General features: G+C 38.5%; 1 protein-coding gene across 7 annotated transcripts in view; it reads right to left on the bottom strand.

Moving 5' to 3' along the window:
• The window catches only part of ADD3 (adducin 3), a 102,705-nt gene that overhangs the window by 38,530 nt on the left and 40,077 nt on the right, over nucleotides 1-24,098 (bottom strand). The window contains exon 3 of one of the 7 annotated variants that reach the window (XM_052798941.1): nucleotides 9,996-10,098. The exons of 5 other annotated variants lie outside the window; for them this stretch is intronic. The gene's annotated coding sequence lies outside the window, so the exon portion shown is untranslated. Of the gene's footprint in view, nucleotides 1-9,995; nucleotides 10,099-24,098 lie in introns of those variants that run through there. One more of the 7 variants, XM_052798944.1, reaches the window with a different exon arrangement.

The raw sequence follows: 24,098 nt of genomic DNA, 5'->3' as shown, positions 1-24,098 counted from the left end.
TGCTGGATTTTACAAATGTTTACACGAACAACCGATCTCGTGCATGGCAGCACACAGCCAAACTTTTTTATACCCCAAACCCCTGGAGTTCCTCCTCTTCACATCAAATCCTAACCTTTACCACCACTGACAGCTCAGTCTACACCCCATTTAAGACCACCACCATGCAGTGACCGGACACAACTGCAGCTCAACACCCTCCGTAACTTGTAAGCGAGGAACGGGAAACCTGGCCAACAGCTAACCTCAGTGGGGACATCGTAACTGGAGACTTGAAGAAAAGGTGAAATTGTGCCAGGCCTTCGATCATAAAGTTCTCAGGACAAATTGTATCTTTATTTGTATTATGTACCACACCCTGCACGATTACCCCCAGTTCATCGTAGGATCTCTGAATCACTCTACTATAAATTTTAAATAAGGAACAATAACACAAGTCACATTAATACACCAATATCAGCTTGACCATGTCAAAATAAATTGGGTAGCTTCTCAAAAAAGGAATTTTAACATTTTACTGACCTATACATACATTCTCACATTAAACAGAAAGCTACAGCATTTCAAAAAAGCTGATTTATGATAGTTGTAGTAAAAAACTAAGAATGTTTTAGATAAAACAACACAATTGCATATACTGATTTCACATATGAAGAACAGGCATAGTGGGAACATTATTGTTGCCTTAAGGTTTTTAATTGTAGTTTAAAAATAGTAATTTTAAGCATCAATGAAAGTGTGAGACAAATGATGCCAGCCAAGCCCAGGCCTGACTGTACAGCAAGCACATCGCCACTGATTGGCCATGAGAAGCATGGAAAAAAACCCAGGCAACTCGAGAAAAAAGCTACACATTTACTCTAGTAAATACTCAAAAAAAGCAAGCTACAAATTGAGGCATAGAGGGAAGGCTCTGTTGGTAGGGCTTTAACAGCTGCTATCAGCCATGGGATGGCATAGGGGACAAAAACCTGTAAATCGCTATTCCCAAATTATGCTGACACTGTCTTTTCTCACCTCATTAAGTCTCCAAAGAATCTTGCTTTTTTTCTCCATTACCAGAACTAGTTTTGCCTTAACATATGGGACAATTTTTCCCCTCCTTGTCCATTTGCAAACATAAGTGTTGATGTATGTTAAAACATAACGTGAAAAAAGTTAACAAATATGCAGAATTTGATTGAGGTTATGGTTGCATGCTTAATACATACTAAATTATCATCTTTAGAGGACTTAAGTTAAGCACATCTTATGCTACAGTTCTTCATGTTTTCCTGGCTGGCTTTAGGCAATCCTGCCCCTCCCAACTCAGGTGTTTCAGCTCCCCACCTCTCAAAATGCCATCCCCTAGGTGTGCTAGCACATCTCTCCATGAATCTAGGGTCTAAACTGGATACACAAAGAGATCAGGGTTAAAAATATCCAGGGGAGGAGGGCAAGGGAAAGTATGGAGCAGAGAAGGGCCACATGGATGTTCAGGGGGCAGCCAGGCCCTTCTTGAAAGTTCAAAAGGCAGCTACTTAATTAGCTGTGTCCAAAGCATGTTGCTTTAATTATCCTTCCCAGGAATCCCTAGAATTTATGGTGGTGCAGCAACACTTTTTCTGTGTTTACCCACACTGCTAATACTGTCTTCAGCTTGCTTCAAAATAATTTAAAAAACCCAACCAACTACCTAACTAGCGAATACAAAAAGTTTCATTTGCAGTCAAAGTTTAACCTATATAAATATGTACACTAATCTCAATTGACTTGGCCTGCATTTGACCTGCTTCTTGTCTCTGCCACTTTTTGCTCATGGTACTAGAAAAGCAAATTGAATTTAGAGAGCCAAAGGTCTTCTACACCTTCAGGAATGGAAAATTACTCAATTTCAAGCAAGCCAGTCTGAAGTCAGAGGGTCATTTTGGACTTAACCACAGCACTGAACAGTGAAGCAGATATGCCCAGAGCAGTAGCCAGCACGTCCCTGAACAAGCGCTGAAGACTTACTAACAAAAGCTTTGGTAGGACACACAGTGAGGGGTATAACAAGTCAGCATTAAGCACAGTAGAAAGAGTAGCTTTTTAAAAGTCAAAAGCAGGCTATATAAATATTTCATAATTAGGTTACTATTATTTTCCAGTGCAAGCAAGCAATTACCTACTTTTATCCCATAATTCTCTTTCTCCATCATCACTCATAAGCACTGAAAGTCTGGATAAAATAAAAGACACTCCACAACAAACTACTCCAGTATCACAGAGCATCGATGCATCCTGGCATGCTACACAAAATCCTGGGGACTTGCGAACATCTGCGATGGTTGTTTCTAGAACGCAAAACCAGCCTGACATTGAACACTTCTCCTCGAGATTTAAACTGTCCTCTCTTTTGTCCTAAGCAGTTGCATGAAGCATGAATATTTTCATGTCTAAAGAGGAGCCAGACCAATGTACCAGGGACTGAATTTCCTAGCAGCCAAGGTGGCACAAACAAACACCATCCACCACAGACCACTTCAGAAGACACTTACTTTCTGCTAAAGCAGTCATGCAAGTGAAGAAAAGCTTCTTCATGGTTGCCCTTAGAGGAGAAACAAACTAGGCACTTGCATGAGTTGCAGCACCAGCGACTCAGAAGACCAAATGCAAAGACCTTGGTTATAATTTTGAAGGCACAATTTGATCAGTCACACATGCAGCATGAAAGACTCTCCCTGAAGTCCTTCCCCAAACAATTCTTCCAGTTTTGACTTCTATTGGTTTTTTGTTTGTAATTTCAAGAATATTCTGAAGCCAACAAATATATTAGATGGATCTGTGTCTTAGATAAAACTATTTCAACATCGTGTATTATGACAAAAATTCATAAAATAACACAAAAGTTGTTTTACTTGAATTTCCAAAGCTCACTTGTAAACCTTGCCTGAAAATGGTATTTGCCTGTTTGCAATTAAACCTGCTTATACTTTATACTGAATGCAAGTATCAGACATGTTACTCGTGCTGGAGTTCAGAGTCTGAGCACAGAGAGATGTGGGGGCAAATTTTTCTCTCAATTATATCATTATGAATCAAATGCAACCAGTTTAAAAATCAATTAACAATTGCTGTAAAAATAACATTGTGTTCTGAGCTTTAGTAATGCTTATTTTTGAATAACTCATGGAAATCATCCTAGGTAAACACGGTATTTCAGTTTATAACATAAGAAAATTACTGATGATACAAAAAAATATCTCAGGCTATACAGATTACATCTGGTTGAGGAGTGAAAGTAAATTACATTTTTTTTATGTCTTTCAGTTATCTTGTTCACTTACGTGTTGGGTGTTCAGTTTTTTAAATATCTGTAAAAACCTAACACTGTTCAAGGAATTAAAGATCTCTGTATTAATGTAAGAACATGCCAAAAAATACCACCAAACTTGATTAATTAAGTGCTGAATAATAGGTGATTAGACGCCTGCCAAAGACTCATTCATGACAACTTCCACAGACATGCTGGAATGCTGTGGAGGACAACACTGACCCAGGGCAGCCAGAGCACTGCATTAGCCCCAGTGGGGACGTGGATGAACCGCGTCTTTTTTGGAACTCATTTCCTAATCCAAAAAGGAAAAGACCTGCAGGTCTCAGGAGTCTGGTCTTAAAGGTTTCTGGAAGAATAGCAGTGGATGCTGCTTTTAGAGTTGGGCAGTATTTAGATTTTTTTTTTTCCCCTTTAAGATGCATTGTTCTTACTTACTAATTTATTGCATTATTTTGGGCAGGGAGATAGCTGGATTTCTATTTTTTTAATCTTAATTATTGTGTAACACTTCCAGTATTGGAACAAGCATTTAAGATGCCATTTGCGGGTTGCTGGGTTTTTTTGTTTTGTTCTTTTTAATCCTCTGGCAAATTGCTATGGGATTTTGATTTCTGCCTGCCTCATCAGTACTACGTTCTCTCTCTGTGATAAGTTATCAAAACTGATCAGAGTTGGTACGGCAAAGCAGTCAGGAAGGAGTGATGAAAAGCATGCAAAGGTTTGTGCTATATGAACAGACTTTTTCCTGAGACTTCTCGCTTCAAATTTGGAAAGCTGGAATTCATAATGAAAAACACTCCTACCTGGTGCACAACCCCTGTCCCTCACAGAGTACAATTATACAATTATGCTATATGAAACTTGAAGATAGGTTTTCATTATGTCTATCCTGTGCTTATTTTCATGTTATATTCAAGGTGTTTGTAATTGGGTTATATTGGACCAGAAGACTAGTGGTTTCTAGAAGACTAAAATGGATGGAGCTATTCCAACTGATTTTTTTTTTTTTAAGTTATTTTTAACTGTCACATTAATGAAGCACTGGATACAAAGCTTTTAATAATTATACATCTGATATCTAAATAACAAAACATGAGAAAGAGAGAAAGATAAATAAGTAAAAAAACAAATCCATCCCTTCCTGGCCCCTCCTGGCATGGCGTAGCAGTTTATGGGCATGCCTAGCTGCCCAAAAGTAAGTCAACAGCTATCCTGAGCTAACGGTGCATTTCACCTATTCAATCTGCATTAGAAACTATTGCCCACAACATAAGTACTCCAAGTCAGCTGTTTCATCCTTGTATGGGACATACACAAAAAGTAATCACTAAGTGCTGCTTCATGTATTGTGACAGCACAACTGTGAATGCTTTCAAAACTACGTTGTTTGGAAATGCAATTAATGTCTCTAGGTTACTTTTCTATGTTAGATGGGAACATCTTATACACCAAAGAGGTTTTTGTACTTTTTGCAGCAAAGTATAAAACACTTTAAAATTGAGAATTTAAATTGTCTCTTGGTTCTGCAAACTTGATTACAAGTTCAATTAATTATGTATGCTTATACTGGACTTTTTTTTTTTAGTTATTGCCCTATGATCAGATGGAATGAGCAACTTTTACATCTGTTCAACCTCAGCATCAAAATCCTACATCCTTATCTTCTAAGCAGATATCAACTTCTGTAATGCGCAAAAGAATTATTTTTTATCTTTATACCAAGTTTGGCTTAAAGTAACTATGAGGTTCAAAAGTTAAATGGCGGGAGTGAATATGTGCACAGTGTGATCAGGTAGGATCTCATTTTCATAGAGCAGCAGGTGAACAACAAGCAAGTACCTGCATCTCTCACTAACATGCAGCATGAGCCCAGACACAAGCACAGAACTGAGTTCAGTCATTTAAAAAACCCTCCCATGATAATTAAGCTGAACCTATGAACAAGCACAATTTTGCAAATGTGGACAGTCAAATGGGTACTTGGATAATCATATAGAAGAGCTGATACTTCTCTTTCTTTTAATAGTAAGTAGCGTCTGTGCCCATGGTGGTAGTACTTCCTGAAGCATGAACAAACAAAGCACTAGATAAGTTTGGAAATTTAAATTTGTAGTATAAATTTAAAGACAGCACCAACTGTCAAAGAGCACTAAAGGCTAGCCTGTCTTAAAACAGGTATCTATAAATAGCATAGGTAGGTTCATACTTCTGAGAGGAGACAAGCATTCAAAATTCCCCCAAGTGCCAGTGAATGATGACCTGAAAGAGTTAGTTCTACCTGAGCGATAAAAGTACTCGAGAATTGGGACCTGTACTAGTAGGGGTAGAATAGCTTGAAATTTTTTCCTTCATGCCCTGTTCTTCCATTTCCAATTGCATCATCATCACTAATAAAGAGATAAATCAATTTGAATCATGACATTCAAGTGATTCTATGTAAAAAAAAAAAAAAAACAAAAAAACAAACCACATTTTCATTGTTATCCTTGCAGCTCATCTGACCTCCTCAGCACAACCATGACAAATGCTCAGTCAAAAAAAAAAAAAAAAAAAAAGCCCAAACCAAAACAAAAATCTGAATGAATTGTTAGATAGGCTCAGAGTATCAGTTAAGAAATGTAGCTGCTCTGAAACATTTAAAGAGAATACAAAAGGGCCTCTACAATAGTATAACCTTTGCCTCTGCCTGCTAGCATCACAGTTTACACGGTTTCCATGGAAACCCTCTGCAAACATATGAATGTTCTTGTTGCGTTAGATGTTGAACAGAAAATCCTTTGTGGCAACTCTGGAGGGCCATGGCCAGTGCCAACCTCCCAGCAGAATAATGCCCTTCACTATGCCTTGCCCAGCAGGCTCATGACACACTCGCTCACATGGCACAGCTGCCGCCATCGCTTGTTTTTCCTTGACTGTTAAAAAAAGAGGTGCACATCCTAACTTTTAAGTATTTCTTCCCACATGGAGAACCCGTTTTGGCCCCCATCAAACTGATGGCAAAGTCTCTGGTACTGGACCCTCTGATGCAAGCCAGGAGCTGCAGAGTGAGGGCACTGACTCGGAAGCTTCCAGCAGGCTTCCAGTCAGGACACTGGGGAATACATTTACATAATGAGTAGACAACTACCCAGAAAGGGAATGCCACAATTCTTCATTATTACATATTTTGAGAAAAACACATATATTTTGAGAGAAATACACATAAAATTCTCAGCATGCGACAGGTACACCAGTCCAGAATAGAAAACTAGTTTCATCACCTTGTTGTTTCCCATCATGGAAAGATCAACTGATCTACAAACAACTCACATACTGGATGGGTTCCTCCCCCAGCCATAGAGGCAGGAAAACTCTATCCAAGACAGTCTGAAATGTCATCAGGAGGGCTCATTTCTTTTTTTGTTGTTAAGGGGCATGTGTGCAAGTGAAAGCTGAGGGACTAAGAAACTCGTTTCTGTTTTACAAAGGAGGAGCTACTGACAAACATCTTAATGTTGTGTCCCATCTGACGTTCCTCAAAATGCATGTCCACTCTGCAGTTCTACATATTTTACCAGCATTGAAATACGAGTGCTCCTAATAAAAGTGCACCTTTAAGACTAATGGCACACATAGCTGGAGCGTACCTTGTTTGTAGATTAAAGCATTGCCCTATATCCTTATTCCTCTGAAACAACAAATTCCTAGTACAGCAAGTTTGACTCTAATTTCTGAGATGTCAATGGTATAATTTATCTAATTGCTTACAGATGTGCACAGTCTCGGAAAGGACGACGGCTCCAAAGGGTGCATTCAAGATAAAATCAGGTCTGCGGACTCTGCGTGGGAAGTGAAAGCCTGTCTGTCCCGTTCCATGTAGAATTGGGGACGCAGGCACCTTTTTGCTTGCGACTGGACACTTCACCTGCGATTCAGCCATTTCTAGCCACTCTCACAGTCACAGTGACAAAAATCAATGAAGTAATAGTTTTGTCTCAAAAGCTGAAGAATTAAGGAAGACAGATTTTGTACCAGGAAGGAAAAACAAACCAAATGCTTTTACTTTGCCAACACTGTTTCTATGTTTATTTCTTTCCCTTTCACAGGGGGCAGCCCCAAGGGGAAGCCTTCCATGCTTCCTCATGACCACCCTCACCTCACACTCATGACCAGCCCAGGCCCACACACACCAGCCAACAAGTTAGCTCTGAGGGCAGCCAACCAACCTCTCCTCTTAGCCTCTCCTGCACAACAGAAGTAATGAGGGGGTCAGTTGCAGCCCGTGTTGTTCTAATGCTCCAATAGCCTATTGTTTCCTTGCAGTTGCCGCTGCGAGATAAAACAAGAAAGCTGGGGTTTCCTGAGGGGAAGCGAATTCCCACTGTGCATTGCAGGACATTGGCCAAGGGCTTGGCTTCACAGGGGGCCAGCCCAAGCCACGACTCAGTGGGGAAATGGCAGGTTTGTTTTTGTTAGAGGGCAGTTTGCAGGAACATCTGCTCAGCGGAGCAGTGGTGTGGCTCTTGCCCATCACTGCCTGCAGGCCCTTCCCCACAGATCTGTGCAAAACCATGTTTACTCCCTCTGCATGTGGCTATCACTATAAAGATACTACACTGACAGTCACACGGCTAAAATTTTGCTCCTACCTGATCAGCATTTATGATCCACTCCCTGCATTAAACTGTAGAAAGATTGAAAAATATAATGGTTGCTACTGAGCTGCAGTAAGTTTCTATGGAGAAGGGAGGCACGGCATGGGCTCAGGGCAGAGTGGCCTGACAGCAGGGCTGGAGCACCCCCAGCGTCACAGCTTCACATCCACCAGGTTACAGGTAATAATGTTTAAGTATTAGGATGGGAGAAAGGACACAACAGACAGAAATTAATCCAACGATACAGGAAATTATAAGATCAAGAAGTTGCTCGTTTTATATTTTCACCACATCCTCTTGTCCAATAAAGTAGTACACTGAACATCATTAACGTCCTGCTAATGAGACATCCGACTGCCCAGAACACAGCAATAATGAACATGAGCTCTGTTTCCACCAAATCTACCAGAAAGATTTGTAAGGGTCTGCTTTCCCACTGACACGACACATGACTCCCATTAGCCTTAATGAAGGAAGAGTACATTCAGTGGGAGAGAAATTTCCCAAGGTTGCGTAACTGAACTGTGGCATGCTGAAGACACAGTATAGACTGCTAAGAGAAGTTAGCCATCCCAAAACTACAGTGACAGGCCAAATTATTTCATAATTTTCCCATTAATTCATTCAGCTTTTGTCGTAGTTAGGATTTCCTCGCTTTAGGCCAGCAAAAATACTCAGAACTTTTCTTATGCCAAAATTACGGAAAAGCGAATCAGATAGTAGGATGCTTAGCTCCTATTTTTAGGCTGAAAAAATACAACTTCAGATATGCACTTTCTTTATCTTAATGCATTGTCCCTGCATACTATTCTTGACTCCACAAGTATATAAATTCTTACTTTTGTAACAATGCAAATTTGTTGACAGGATGATAGGTTAAAGTTTATCTTTCAGGCTTCTTCCCTTGCACCAGTCTGAAAAATCTAGTTATGTCAATTTATGTCCCTTTCAGTGCTCAGCGAGGCGAAGAAACAGAGTGGAGGGCCACAATGTGGAAACAATGCAAAAAACTAATGCCAGAACTCAGTATCTGACTCTTAGGCTAAGCTCTGCGTACCCTCACAAAACTTTGGGATTAATACTGTGTATCTCAAAACTGTGTTTATGAAAAACCTTAATTCCAGATGTTGAAAGCATGATTAAGTAAAAGTTAGAAGCTTTTCCTTCATATTTTCTCCTCAGTTCAAGTTTTATATATTTTAAAATACTTGGGTGCTTTACCTTTTGGGGGGTTTTGGTTGGTTGGTTGGTTGTTGTTTGGTTTGGGGTTTTTTTTTGACACTAGAAAATTGAATTTCATAGGCGATTTAAAAATAGTTGGTCATGTGTTTATCATAAGAATCTATCTGATGTAACCCAAGACATTCAATGCTATTATAGTATACATTAACGAAGGCTGCTTCATGCATTCTGCTATAGCTTTAAATGAGAATAGACTTCTCTATTATCTCCCACTGCAATGACTAATACAGGAGAATGTCTAGTCTGCTACTACTCACGCACATGATAAAAGTCCATTAGCACACATACTCACAGAAGTTGAACTACTTTGATACAATAAACTAAGATAGGGAACTACAGTGCAACAATTGCTTTAACTGTATGACTGGTGCTGCGTTTTAGAGCCGCGTGTTAAAAATCTATCTTCCAAATTAAATCAAGATTACCTATCTATTTGTGCTCAGCTGTGAAAAAACCCAAAACAAAACAAACCAACCACAAAACCAAACCAAACATATTTGATTTATTTTATTTCACAGAGTTAAAATTAAAACCTCTAAGGCCAGTACAGCAAATCATGGCACTGTACCACAGCAGAATCAGCCCTGTGCCCGATGCGGCTGCGCTCACTTTAACTGCCAGCATATACTCAAACCCCAGAGCCCAGTCCTACTGAGGCTGGTGTTCTCCTTGACTTAAGCAGAAGCAAAATCAGACCACATTTCCTAAAAAAACCCACAAAAAAGTAATATGCACAACAACTAAGGCAAACGGAGTAACTGATTTATGGATTACAGAGATACTAATTACACTGGAAAACCCCATTCAAATACAGAAATTTTAACTCACCAGTCATGTCACGACACTGAAGATAAAAATCATGCAAGTCTCAGATAGAAGACAATCAAAATACAAGACAACTTTCTGCAGCATCCATCCCCAACCGTTCTGTCAAATACACAACGGCAATAGCACAAAGCATCTTTATGACAGGAATAAAAGGCTCTTTAAATGCTGCTTTTATTTTTTTATTGAATGAACCCACTCTTACACAAAGTTCATGCAACGATGTCTCGAGCTTTAGTACTGCCAAATTGTGTATTTGATTAGTCAACTATAGCTTGTAAGTCACACGCAGAACAATTTGAAATTTTTATTGATTACATGTAATTACTTCATGTAGTAAGTCAGGTGGTTAAGACACTGAACTTTTTAGTATGTTAAGATATGTAGTTGTCAGGATGATTAAAATTTTTTCAATGTTTCACCATAACTGACCAAACACTTCTCTGCTCCAAATCACTGGCAAAACCCAAAGGAGTTAAGAACCAAAGCCACAGACTCCTCCCAGCTACAGTATTAGCATTTTGTGCGGTTGACTCTTCTCACAGAATTAGTAATCTTTACTAACAGTGTTCCTCCCTCCAAGGAAGCACATTGCACCACACCTCCCAATTGTTTTAGAAGTACATATATACAAAGACCATAGCTGAAAAAGATACCACCAGATGTGGCGAGTCCAGAGAAATCTTGTCCTAAATATTTTTCAAGTTTATTCATGAGAAAAGGGTGGAGAAAGAAACCACAGCTACAAGAAACACAAACTCATTTACAGGTTTACAAAGCAAATCATGCCACCAACCTGTCACATAACCCACAGGAAAACGCAGCTGCAGACTCTCTGGATCAAGATATTCACTGTTGGATGAAATTAAATTGCCCAGCTACTATATCAGTTCTTAAAAACTGGTTGGGTTTTTTTGCTACTTTTAATCTCTCAGTCAGACAGGCACTAGATTAAAGTGAATTAGGAACTAACAAGAAGCCAGAGCAGAAAGCTTTAAAGTTTCTAAAATTTAACAACTTCTTGCGCTACCGAGCACTGTTCTCATACATTGTTTAGTGCCTTGAAATGGACACAGCTGGTTATGGGCCATAAAAACAACTGCAGCTCTATCATTTCTTAAATATTTACTAATAAGATACACCAGGGTACAAAACCCAGAACTGTATTCCTGATATTCAGTCCTTTCTGTCAAAACACAGATTGACAAAAGGACCTACCTTCTGGTAAAAACACTCCAGAAAGCTTTTACACTCTTGTTTTAAAGTACAGATCTGCCCTTTTTTCCTACCCCAAACATCACCCACTCTTCCAAACAAATAAGTAATCCAATGTTGCACAGGAATTTTAATTGTTTCCATAACTTCCATTACCTGCCAAAAAAGTACTTAGCATGACATATACAGGAAAGGGTGCTTATGATACATGTATATTTACAATAAAGTATGAACATACATATATATACACACACATATACGTATGTATAACATACGACTTATGTGATAGTTAACTTCTGTATAGCTATAAAAACTAGGAGCCTTTGAAAGAGGCAGCTTTTATTCTTTGAAGTAACAGCTACGGTTCAAGCATACTTGACTCTCTGGCTCAGATTTACAGTTGAGTTACTACAGCTGAACTTCCTGCGTGCCATGTGAGCCAGGCTTGGTTTGGTGTCTGTCTCCTTGCGTGCTACTAGCCATGACAGATGCAAGTTCACAGCGGAAATCCCTTGCATGAAAGGCTAAACTAGGGTGCACTCCTTTGTATTTGCTGCAAGTACAGTCACACAGATCTCTGCAGCAGTCTCTGCAAGAGTTTGGCTGATGCAGGTGCTGTCACTGAAAGCCTGGCTCCTTTCCAGAGTTGTGTTGGGGTTTTTTTTGGTTTTGGTTTGTTTTTTTTTTTTTTTTTAAAGATCTTGTTCTGTCAACCCTTCCTCACTCTGCACAGTATTTCTTACCACAAATAACAGCCCTGGTTTCAGTGGGACCTTTGAAATACTCATCCTGTGGTAGAAGTAATTGCACAACACAAGCTGGTGGGGACATTTTCAGCATATTTGTACAACTTCATTTATTTAGTTATTAGGACCAGGTCTTAAAACAACAAAAGCTTTCTCTAGCATTTGTTTAAATAAACAATCCATTCAACAAATCAGACTATTTATAAGTATGCAATATGCAATTACTGTGTATCAGTAAAATCCCTAGGGTAGTTGTAGTTATTTTGGCAAAAGAGCTTATAGATGTTCCCCTGAGTAAATTGCATGGCAGCATAAGCCTGCTAGTAGGGGAGGTGTAACAATTCCATAAAACAAAAGTGCATTTAGAACAGTTTAATAAACAAGGGGAAAAATATCTGTGGGACTTACAGGGTGGAAGCTAACAAAATATTATCTTCAACAATAGATACTACATATTTTTCCACCAATTTTTACAACTAAACCCAGCACACCGCAGCTTCTGACACCATTAGTGCTCAGAATTTACTTTTGACAGCATTTTTTGATTTGTGATGGGCGGTTTGTTTTTGCATTGTTATGGGCTGGGTGAAGCCTCAAAGTAGACATGCAGCCCTGTTGATAACGTGAATTTTCCAACCCTGTGATAAATTTCCCATAACTGCTGGCCTGGAATATGACTTTCAGCAACTTGACTGTTTCACATTTGGCTAAAGCAGCATCAGTCCATTTAATATAATAGCTCCAAGACCACAGATGGAAGACAATCATTTTCAGAACAGATTACTTTCAATGCTCAACTTCAGATTCCTATTTTCAGAAAATACTGACTGCTGCTTTCAGAAAGCCAAATCTGCCCTAACAGATTTTTTCAAGCTGGAAATCCAAAGTCAGAAGTTACTTTTGGAAGGTGCAGTTGGAATTTGAATAACAATGTCAACAGTGCAGGATGTTAACAGCTTAGGAGAGGTTTTATTTTGTATGCAAATCCTAATAAGCGTACATATTTCAGTACTTTTGCATCACTACTGCTAAGAAGGTCTGTGCTGTTTTCAAAGCCTAAAAAACTTGCCTTTCACAGCTGCAAAGGAAATGACAAGAGAAGAAAAACACAGCCAGTGTATATCAGCAATTAATTCCATCCACAACTGCCCAGCTGTTTGTGCATGGAGGAACGGGCCTGTTTCCTCTCCCAGCTTTTGCCACTGAAAGCTGATATGGTGCTTTCAGAGACGCAGGCTGCTGGTAACGCATTAGGAATGCACACAAGATCGCACAGAGCTGAAGAAGAAGAAATGAAATCCAGACCAGAGCACTGTGTGTCTGTGTTATGAGGATAAAGTTATCTGGGGGAGAGGGCGGTGGGAGGGGGGAATGGGAATGGGGAGCTGCCGGCAAAGTCAGGCTCAGTGCACAGGATGGACACAACTGTCACTTACTGGCAAAGACAAGGTGGGACAGCCTCAGAAACCCACAAGTGTACACAAGCTCTGCCAAGCTGTTTTTACCTTGGCTGATGCCAAACAGGTAGATTTGGGGGCACTTCATAAAAGCTGTTACTTTTACTTGGGATCAGTGCTTTTACAATGAAGTTGCTGGAGACTTGGCTCCATCTATACGAGAGTAAGAAAGACTTACTGGTAAGTAATTACTACTTATTGGTAAATAATCTTACCAATGCTTGCAGCCCCGAAGCCCCAGAACTTAAGGCAGAATTCAGCCCTTTAGAGTCTTTCCTATGAATAAAATCCCCTCATGCCACCCTTGGGATTTCAGGAAAGGCACAGAGTATATAAAAGGAGGATGCTACCAGTAACATCTACAAACCCCGCTCTGCTGAGTGCCTGGAAATTTCATCCCACTCTGGAATAAACTCACCAGGCTACATGCACAGTTCACCTTTTTCCTCTAACATATTTAAAAAAACAAAAACAACATGTATTTTTTCCTCCCTTAACCCAAGCCAGCCCCCATTTAAAAATTCCAAATTATCCATATGGATTCCTTATTGCTGGGTAAAGCCACACAGAGCAAGACTCTTCTAATATATATTACTGGCATTTTTTCTTCAGCTCAAACACTACCAGTTAAAAAGAGCTCCTTTGATCTTTAGTAACAGCACGTCACCTTTTGATTTGCTGGACCACTCAGCCTGGGGCAGCATCTCAAACTGCACACGTATTCAGAAGAACAACACTAACAAGAAAATATTTGCACCTGACAATTTTCAAGACCAGTACCTAAGGTAAGAAATAACTACTGAAGGGCTATTCCCTTTACAGAAAGGCACGCTGAAGTACCATCTTGCATATTTTGCTGACTAAATTACGTCTGGTAAAACTCGTGTCCCAGTGAGTGAAAAGAAAAACACTCTGCAGAAATAAGACTGTGATATTGTGTCCATACAGTAATGAAACAAATATGAGAACAATATTCTTTTAGCAAAAAAGACTGATGAAATATTTAAACATTACTTTTCAAAATATGGATATCTAAAGTTTAGACCCCTGCTTCAGGAAGATTGGTATCATCTTAAACACTTACACAAGTATGCAGTGTTATCACTGGGAAAATACTAAAAACAGAGCACTTTCAGTAATTTACAGTTTCCCAAGGAAAGTAAATCCAAATCCTGTGGCTGACTGGAAAGTATGAACTTGTATGAATGGCTTAGAATACTTTTTACTCCCTTGGAACCAATGACTTAGTTATGGGTAAACAGAAGCAGCACATTTTTTTTAAAATCAGAAGTATAGCACACTTTAGACAGCAAGTAATCTCACTATATTGTTGCAGGGATAGTTCCACTGCTGCTTGAAAGCAAGAACCAAACTCATTCTTCCTGTAATTTCACTTTTAGCTGCCCAACATCAGGCAAATCCATCGGGGGATGATTTCTTACGTTGCTTACTGTCTGCCACAGCAAAATCTGACTTTCTCAAGTATTAGAAACATACACAGAAAGTTTCTGTATGTGATTAATCCAGTTTTACGTTGGGGAAGAAGGCACGGGTAGAAGGAGGTGGAAGCAAGGGCACACAGCAACAGTTGCACTGAGCAATGCCAAGACCTCCAAGGCACATAGGCCAGCTCTCCAAGACTGTTAGGTCTTTTCACATGAAGTGCTGCAATATAAATAATAATAATAATATATATTACTTATTACTTTTCCAAATATTGGGCAATACAAGGCAAAACTATACTTAAACAGCAAAACACAGAGAATATTTTAATCTAAAAATCCCAGAAGGATTAAAGGCTTTATTAAACCTACCTCAAAATCTAAGGTATTTCAGCAAACTAGGGGATGGTGACAGTGCTGTAGCGGCTTTAAGAAATTATGTAGCTTAAAAATGACTCTCACCACACCAATACTTATTAGACTGGGTATTAAAACAGTAGTTATTGATTTCAAAATTGTTTCTCAGGCTGTTTTCAGCAATAGTTTGATAGAAAGCTGTGAAAATATTGATGAGACGTTAAAAGTGACAACAGGCTAAGTTTTACTGCATCAGTAAAACTCAGCTGAGCACTACAAATAGAAAATGTTCAAGTGAATCTTTCAGGTGTATGTATGCTAACTGGCTAATGAAACACAACTGTTCACTGACTAGTATCTTCTCTTTTTACTTTTTCTTCTCCAGAGCAAAATTCTTTCTTATGCAGCAAACCTATCCAGGATCTATGCATTGCTTAAAAGCATGGAAGATGTGTCCCAGAAGTAAATACCACAATTCTTCTGTTCTTAAGGATTTACCATTTAAATTTAGGCATGATGCTTCAAGCTGGAAATACATTTAAGTGACTAAGGCTAAAATTCAGATGCAGAGAGGACTCCAAGCCTGCGTACCACTTACATCCCAAAATAGACTTACACGTGAGTAGTAGTGAAGTTTTAAGTGGTACATAGCGCTCAGATTTGCTACACAGCAAAGAATTTCACACAAAAAGAATGCAAAAGGGATTTAGAATATCCCTAGTTTTCACATTCAGCCATAACATGAGGAAGTTGCATTTGCTCATGCCGAGAAAGTGCCCACATGAATGAATAGGCAATACATATCACTTACATTGGAATAATTACTGAAATACAGAAGGTGCTTGATAGTGCCTAGAAATACTTACATTACATAATGGTTAAGGATAAACAGTACCCATCTGAACTTGCACGAGAAATTCATGCTTTATCGTTAAATAATTTGTGAGTCACTTGGGATGATTTTTCTCTCTCTGGAATTTGAATCAGGAACAAAGTTGTTCAATGTCTCAAAGTTCCCAGTGTGAAAGGAAAATTCCTAAGTCCTGAAGTAATAGTTTTCGTTTATCATTCATACTATGTATGAACTACTGAAAGTTAACATCTTCGAACTACTGAAAGTTAACATCTTCGAACTACTGAAAGTTAACATCTTCGAACTACTGAAAGTTAACATCTTCGAACTACTGAAAGTTAACATCTTCGAACTACTGAAAGTTAACATCTTCGAACTACTGAAAGTTAACATCTTCGAACTACTGAAAGTTAACATCTTCGAACTACTGAAAGTTAACATCTTCGAACTACTGAAAGTTAACATCTTCGAACTACTGAAAGTTAACATCTTCGAACTACTGAAAGTTAACATCTTCGAACTACTGAAAGTTAACATCTTCGAACTACTGAAAGTTAACATCTTCGAACTACTGAAAGTTAACATCTTCGAACTACTGAAAGTTAACATCTTCGAACTACTGAAAGTTAACATCTTCATGTTCAACATTTGTGTTCATGAATTCATTAGGTCTTAGACCACAATTCTTTTTGCCTAACTTTAGATATTTACATAACATTTTAATTCATTGTCTAATTAAAGTCTCTCTCTAGGATGAAGTGAGTCGTTTACTAGACTTCATTGGCTGCACTGTGGACTTACAGTGATTACAACAGAGGCACATAATTCACAAGTAGACATCCATATTGCAGACATCTCAAGTTATGCAAGACGCATGCTGCGTTAAAACACTAGCAAGCTACATGCAAGACCGAGGAAACACATAAGAGATCACTTAGCTATTTTGAATACCAAGGGGAAAAAAACCAGCAAATGGTAGATTTAAAAACAAGAGCCTACTCATTAAGTTCTTACAATTCACATAGCACGACAGGTGCTTTCTATGCATCTCACTAACTTCAGAGGCAAAGGGGTCTTTTACATTGCTCCAGTCAACAAGCCATATTACATACTAATTTTCTGCATTGCAATACAACACAGTATAAAATGAGTACCTAGTGGTACCAAGCAAATACCAAGATCTGGCAACAGCAGTGTGACTGTAGACTAAAATATGCTGTGAGAAAATGTCACCAGGCACAAACAAGCTTTCAGAATACCAAGTGCAGGAGCTGCTAACATAACAAATGTTAAGTGAAGATACATGTCTGATTCCTTAAAAAATACAAATAAAAAAAAAGGTCAACATGCAGGGAATAGAGCGGGAGGAAAAGTGAGAGGAGAAGGAATGGGGGAAATGTAGTCCATTTAAATTTTATTGGGTTTGTGATCAAAATACAGGTTTACTTGATTAGGAAGATGTTTGCTTTATAGTAGTCTCCATGGATGTACAAGTTTGAGAAAATGATGTTTAACAAGTTCCATAAAAGATTTTTAAAGCAATGATAATGCTTTCCCTCCCACTCCCAGTAAATGCTTAAAGCTAGTGTACATCTCGAAGACTGTCTTCTGTATTTTATTATTGCTACCAAGAAAGAAAAATGAACCAAAAAGTTAGCAAATGCATTACGCAACTCACACTTCTGGATATCAACGTGGTACTAAAGTCTTTACATTTCAATGTTAGCATGACATGAAAATAAGCAAAGCACTCCTTTATACTAGAAATACTTTAGCAGTCCATGTTGAAAGTTGAGTTAAAGCAACAAACCCCTCGCATCCATAAGCCCGCTACAAATGCCTTGCTATACTCACTGCAATACAGTTTATTGCAGTGAAATATATTGAACGTGTTGCACTGAAGCGTATTTGGTAAAAGCTAATTTAAGCTCACCTCCTTATATGACAGCTAGATGATCTGGGGTTGAATTGGCACCATTCATGGCAAACATGCAACATTGTAAGTTATGGTGAAGATGAAAGGATTTTTGAATACTTTTCTAAATCATGCAAGCTTATCAGTACCCACCTACAAACATATGCTTTCTTCCATATGACTCAACATGCACAAAGTAACAGTGCAAACTTGGTGGTTTATGCTTTAAAGAGAATAGAATAAATTTATCTACAGTGTATCTCCCCAAAGCCTGAAGGACAGATTTGGTCAAAGACAATGTTTCTGTAGAAGTAACCTGACCTCTTTGGTAACCTTTCCTCATTTTATGATTCCTTGGTACAAAATTGGTATACAGCTGACAGATGAGGAGAAGGCCTTTCGGCTGGTCTAGTGTATCTGTTTCACTGTAAAGCCACTTCACCAAGGCATTACAATTTTTATATGAATCAGTATTAAGGGTTTTTTTTTCCCGCAGTTACTTAGCTTTTCAAACATCCAGAGGTCATCAGCAACTTTATACACAATTGGTGAGATACAAGTTCTTCCCGCTTAGGATAAGTAGCTGAAAAAAATCCTCACAGCACACAGCCTTATTGCTTTGTGTAACTGCTTACTCCTTCAAGGGCAACGTCACTGAAACAAGTGTATCAAACAGCTCTTTATTTTAATCAGGTATTTTACTCTTTTGCAGAGAAAGTGAAGTTCGCAAAATGCCCATTTCCTCTTTCAGCTCATGAATTCATATACTTATGATGAACTACTAGGAAAAAACTGATTAATTCCAGTGCAAACTTTTTACACTGAAGAAACTTAAAACATATTCAGTCTGCATGCAGTTAGGCACCTTAAAGAGGCTCTACCCATGGAATAACTTGCATGAAGCCACTATTAGTCCAAAGAATCTTTGTTCCTGAACCCTTATATCTGATGCCAGGATGACACTATACCTTACTCATTTTGTATCCTCTTATCAAGAAGTGTGTGTTATCAGCAATGTAAAAAAAAAAAAAACAAACAAAAAAAGTCACACACATCCAGTCTGACATGTGCCAGTCACATATGAAGGCAGGAGAAAATTCAGATTTGGCAGATTTCATAGTAGTCTGCTTACTGGTGATGCCACATTCACCACAAACTATGCTTCACCTACATCTTGTGGCCAGAACTTGACCAAAACTGAACAAACATTCACATTAAATTAGTGCATGTTGGCAGTCACAGGTTTTGACTACATACAGGTCATTTAGTGCACTTCACACAATACAGTCAATTTCAGTCCACTATTTCTTATGATCCAATTATTTATTGACATCCATCTAACTTAACAAAAAGTTACATTGTGGTATATTATACTGTTTCTGGTTATTTAATAAGTATATCTTTCACGAAGTTACATGATTACAGAACAAATGATTGTTTTTTTGCATTTGACACCACTGGCAGTTTCAAGTCTGCAAGCTGAAGGAGAGGAAAAAGAACAGACCCAATTAACTGTGTGTCCCACCGTAAGCCTAAAGACCACCTATTTGAAATGTACATGTGCACTTTTCTCAAATCATGAGATAAATTATATATGCCCACATGTTTACCAATTCTGTGGTCTTTGTTCCTAATGAAACATACCAACCTGCCTGTACAGACCTGCTGGTCCGTGGTACGCTGACTATTTCTGGAATGCTTTTAATATATTGAAATTGTGTTTGCCTATTTCCCTGCCTCTGAGCCTGCTACAATTTTAAGTAACAGATTACAGTTGCCAGATCAGCGTTGTCAGGTATGGTTACCTTCAGATCTCTTGGGCAAATGTTATCTACTCCTGGCAATTTGCTACTTTTTATTTTCTTTTTTTTTTTTTTTTTTTTTTAAGTTCTAAAAATTTTTTCTACCAACATTTCAATTTGAGACCAATTCTCAAAATATCCCCTACAAAATGAAGTTCCTGCATTAAAATCTCTCAGGAAAGTCAACGTGGATACAAATGATTTAGCTTTCATTCTGTGCTTTATCTTCGCTGAGCACTTCTTTTACACTTCAGTCATCTATCAGCTCTCCAGTCTGTCTGGCAGGATGTCCATTTCTGATTTACTTGAAATGATTCAATTTAAATGATTTATTGTAAGCTCTCATATCTTTAGCAAATTGTTTCTCAGAGTATCTTTTGGCCAAACTTCTTATACTTTAAAATTTAATTTGCAAGGAGGTTGGGGTTTTTTTTTCCTCCTTTCTATTTTCTTTGGAAAAAAATTCAACTTTGAAAGATGTCTCCTTGTTTCCAAGAGATTCCTTAACTCTGCTATATAACTCTTCTTACTTCTTAAAAATAAAACATAGCAACAACAACAACAAAAAAGCTGGAAGTCTTTGATAGATGGTATATATTTTATCCAACTTCTAATTCACAGTCTTTGAAGAGCCGCTTTACTACCTGCAAGCTTCAACTTCCTTATAACAAGCATTCTCACTTTTATGACTGGCAAAGGCAGAAGGGTGGCATGGGAACCACAGTGTTCAGTTCCCCAGCTCAGATGTTAACAGTGAACTTTCAGTTCAACCATACAAACATACTTATTGGGAGCCAGGTAAGAACCAGCTTTGCTATCCCAGACCCCATATGCCAAAGTACTGAAAGCGACACTGATGCTTTCTGAAGTCACTGCTTTCTACAAACTTGAGACTGGTATTAACAGGCTTCCTCCTTTGAAAACGCTCATGAAATTACCTCCTTCCATACCTCTGTGGTAGCAGGTTACTGCTCCAAACATCAAGGTGATTCGTTCAATGTATTATAACTAGGATTGGAACTCTTGGAATTACAATATGTTTCATAATACCATGTGTTTCATAGTATTTTTTTTTTTTTTTAAGGAACACATATTCAAAGACTGCAAACAGAATGCAGAATTGTAATATTTGGGGGTTTGACCGCTTTAGCTTATTAGAAGAACTAACCTGATCTTAAGTTACAGCCTATGTCAAGGATAAATGGTCTATTGCCATCCTTGCAAGCTGAGAATGAATACATTTGATTCAGCGATCATCACTCACTGATTTGTGTAGTTGCACTACTGTTAATCCACAAACATGGATAAATTGGAGTTAAATTTAAGAGAACTAATTATAGGTTACTCCAATTACTTGTATAGACAAGCTTCAAACTGAACCATTTCACATGAAACCCTACATATCTCTACGTCAAGGTGTAGACACTGGGCAATAGCAGCAACTGTTAATCACTGAAAACAGTTCCCAAATGCAGAGCATAAAGCAATCAGACTTGCACTCACGCTATGTTAGAGATTTTTTTACTCCCATCCCCTTCAACCAAGACTCTCCTCAGCCTAAAGATGACACAACACAAATCATGTTTGTTTCCTAGCACTCCACACTGATAACCAGCAGAGACTGTAGTGTTGGAAACTCTCAGTTAACAGCATAAGCCCTTTAGAAGGAACAGAATCAAGACAGCGTCAGCTGCAAATAACTCAACTGAAATTGTTTTAACCTGACATGCCAAGGTACACAACAAAGCCAAATCTTAAAACTAGTTCCACGTTTAACAGATCCTTTTCTATGAAGAGTCACTGGTCATTAGCAGACAGAGAAACCCGTCATGTTACTACAACTGAACTATTAAGAAATAAATCCAGCTTCAGCAGAGGGGAAACAAAAAGCTCTATGTTTATTAAACTGACTTTCTAAATATCAACATTTGCTAAGGAGGTCATCATTACTGAATACAGTTCAAAGAGTGAAGGGGAAAAAAGAAATCCTAAAAACACAGGCTGTTGTTGAAATTATTAAATCAGTATTGAGTGGGAGAGAGTTTTAAGGCCTATAACTACTTTGGAAAAAGTTCAATTTTTGAACACTTATTCCTCATTCACTCCACTCAGCTCATGAATAAAGCCAAACCAGACCAGGCTGGATGAAAACCCAACAATCTCCACTGTAAAGTCACAGTGATGAGCTGATACACATCCAGCTACATTTTTTTTTATGCTCACAGAGATTCACCACTTTTAAGCTATCAGGTACAGACTTACTCCTAAGCTAAGGAGCAATTTAAAAAATTAAGTACAATGTGTTAGAGATAGGCTGACATATTTAAATCCATTTTGTTAATAGTTATAATGCTAGCAAAATAGAATGATTTTGCCTTTTGGAAATGGTATTTAATTTTAAGCTAGATCTGTTCTCTTGTAGTTATGAGCTTACTAATTTAAAATATGCCAGTCTGCAGTTTTAATCAGCATTTTCAGCTTTAATTCCAGCATCACACAGAAAGAGCTGAAATCTGATCACCATGTCACAAGCTCTGAATAATTATATCAACTTTTTCTTTGCAGAGCTGTTTTTCATTAATTCATAATTAACAGGATTTGATAACACATTTTGCACTATGACCTTTTAACAGCCTGCTTCTTGTGGCAATTGAAAAAGGACAAGTCACAGCTCCCACGCTCAGCAGCACCCACTCCCTACAATTCCTTCTGGACATGCCCACCAAGCTCCTCTGACCCCTGCTGCAATCAGAGACTTTACACGAATGCTGTCCTCTTCCTCCTCCTCTCCTCCTGCCTCACATGAAACTGCTTTATCACACGGACTGAGGAATTTGACAGGGAATGAGATACAGAAACTTATCTGCTGCCAGCAAACTGTTTCCATGATAGGGGCATCGGAAAAGGAAAGGGAAAACAGTGAAGACCAATCCAACATTCTTCAGCATGTTCCAGGCACTCATGGGGGAAAAAAAAAAAAAAAGAAAAAGAAAAAAAAAGGGGGGGAGGGGGGAAGAGCAGCACCAACAATTCAGGATTTTAATGTAATTAAAATAATGCCTTCAAAAGATAGGCTGGCTGGGAAAGCCTGAATGTCTTTTTCATAAATTCACAACAGAAGTAACATCTACAGAAATTCTGCACAAACCCAAGGATTAGCAGCACGCCTGAGGAAGCAGGATCTTTGCTTCAAGCACCCTACTCACATTTTGAAAGGCTGCATGAATTTGGATAAGCCTTCCTTGCTACTATGGATCACAGAAGTAGCAGTAATTCTGAAAGTATCCTAGGGTGATGTTTTGCTGTTCTACTTTAAAAGCTTCCTCATCCTCAACTACTAAGCTGTCCTCCTCCAGCTTTCCATCACAGTGAGAGAAGCAGTGCAAGTGCAAAAGCTTAGCCTGATCATGCCAGAGAAACTTTGGTTTTGGCTCTTTTGAGACAAGACAATCATCAGCTTGGTGCTGAGAATACAGAGGAACAGGTTCTATTCTGTAACAGCAATCAATGTTGAAAATTATGGTGTTTTTCAAATAATTAAAACCACAATCAACAACCACACAACCCTTTCACATGTGTAATAAAGCAACAGGAGCTACACACAAAGCAAGTGCTTTTTCAAGAGAAAGGCAACAACTGTAGAAACATTGAACAGGATCTCCTTTTGTCTTTTTTTTATATTCTCTGATTACTTTAGCTTGCACAATATATATCCCACATTGTATTTCATTTGTTTATGAGTGTCTGGGCAGAGCTCCAGTGCTTTGATGCAAGTGGTCACAGTGAACAACTCAGTTCAGTGTGAGCACTACCACCAGCAGGGAAAGCTAGAGAGGTGGAGATACAGCACTGTCGTCACGTCCAGTACAGGACAACGCTAAGACCAGGCAACAGGAACTGAGTTCCAGAAGGTTTCTTCAACCTCAACAAGAAAGAAAGAGTTCAACAAATGAAGGTCTCCAGAAAAATACAATTGTCTTCATGATGAATGTACATATCTTTTTCTAATCTGAATGAGAAAAACGCAGAGTGCAGATACAGTATGAACAAATATCACAGTCTGCAACTACAAATATTTAGTGAGAAGATTAAGTCAAAGACTCAAACTTTTCTGCACTGAAACTTCTCACGCTAGGAACAAAAAAAGCTTCAAACTGCTTCACTGTAGAGAACAAGGTATCAGATTACATGTTCTTATGAAATATGCATGAGCCCAACTGTGTGTTTAATTTTGTTTTTGTTATCAGACTGCAAGACCAACTTCTTTTTATGAGTATTTACTGGAAACAGGCATTTAAGTCAGAAATACACTTGG

This window comes from Harpia harpyja, chromosome 10 (assembly GCF_026419915.1).
Source record: "Harpia harpyja isolate bHarHar1 chromosome 10, bHarHar1 primary haplotype, whole genome shotgun sequence".
In the NCBI taxonomy this organism is placed as follows: Eukaryota; Metazoa; Chordata; class Aves; order Accipitriformes; family Accipitridae; genus Harpia; species Harpia harpyja.
The sequence above is the reverse complement of the archived record's forward strand: the minus strand, read 5'-3'. Positions and strand labels throughout refer to the sequence as shown.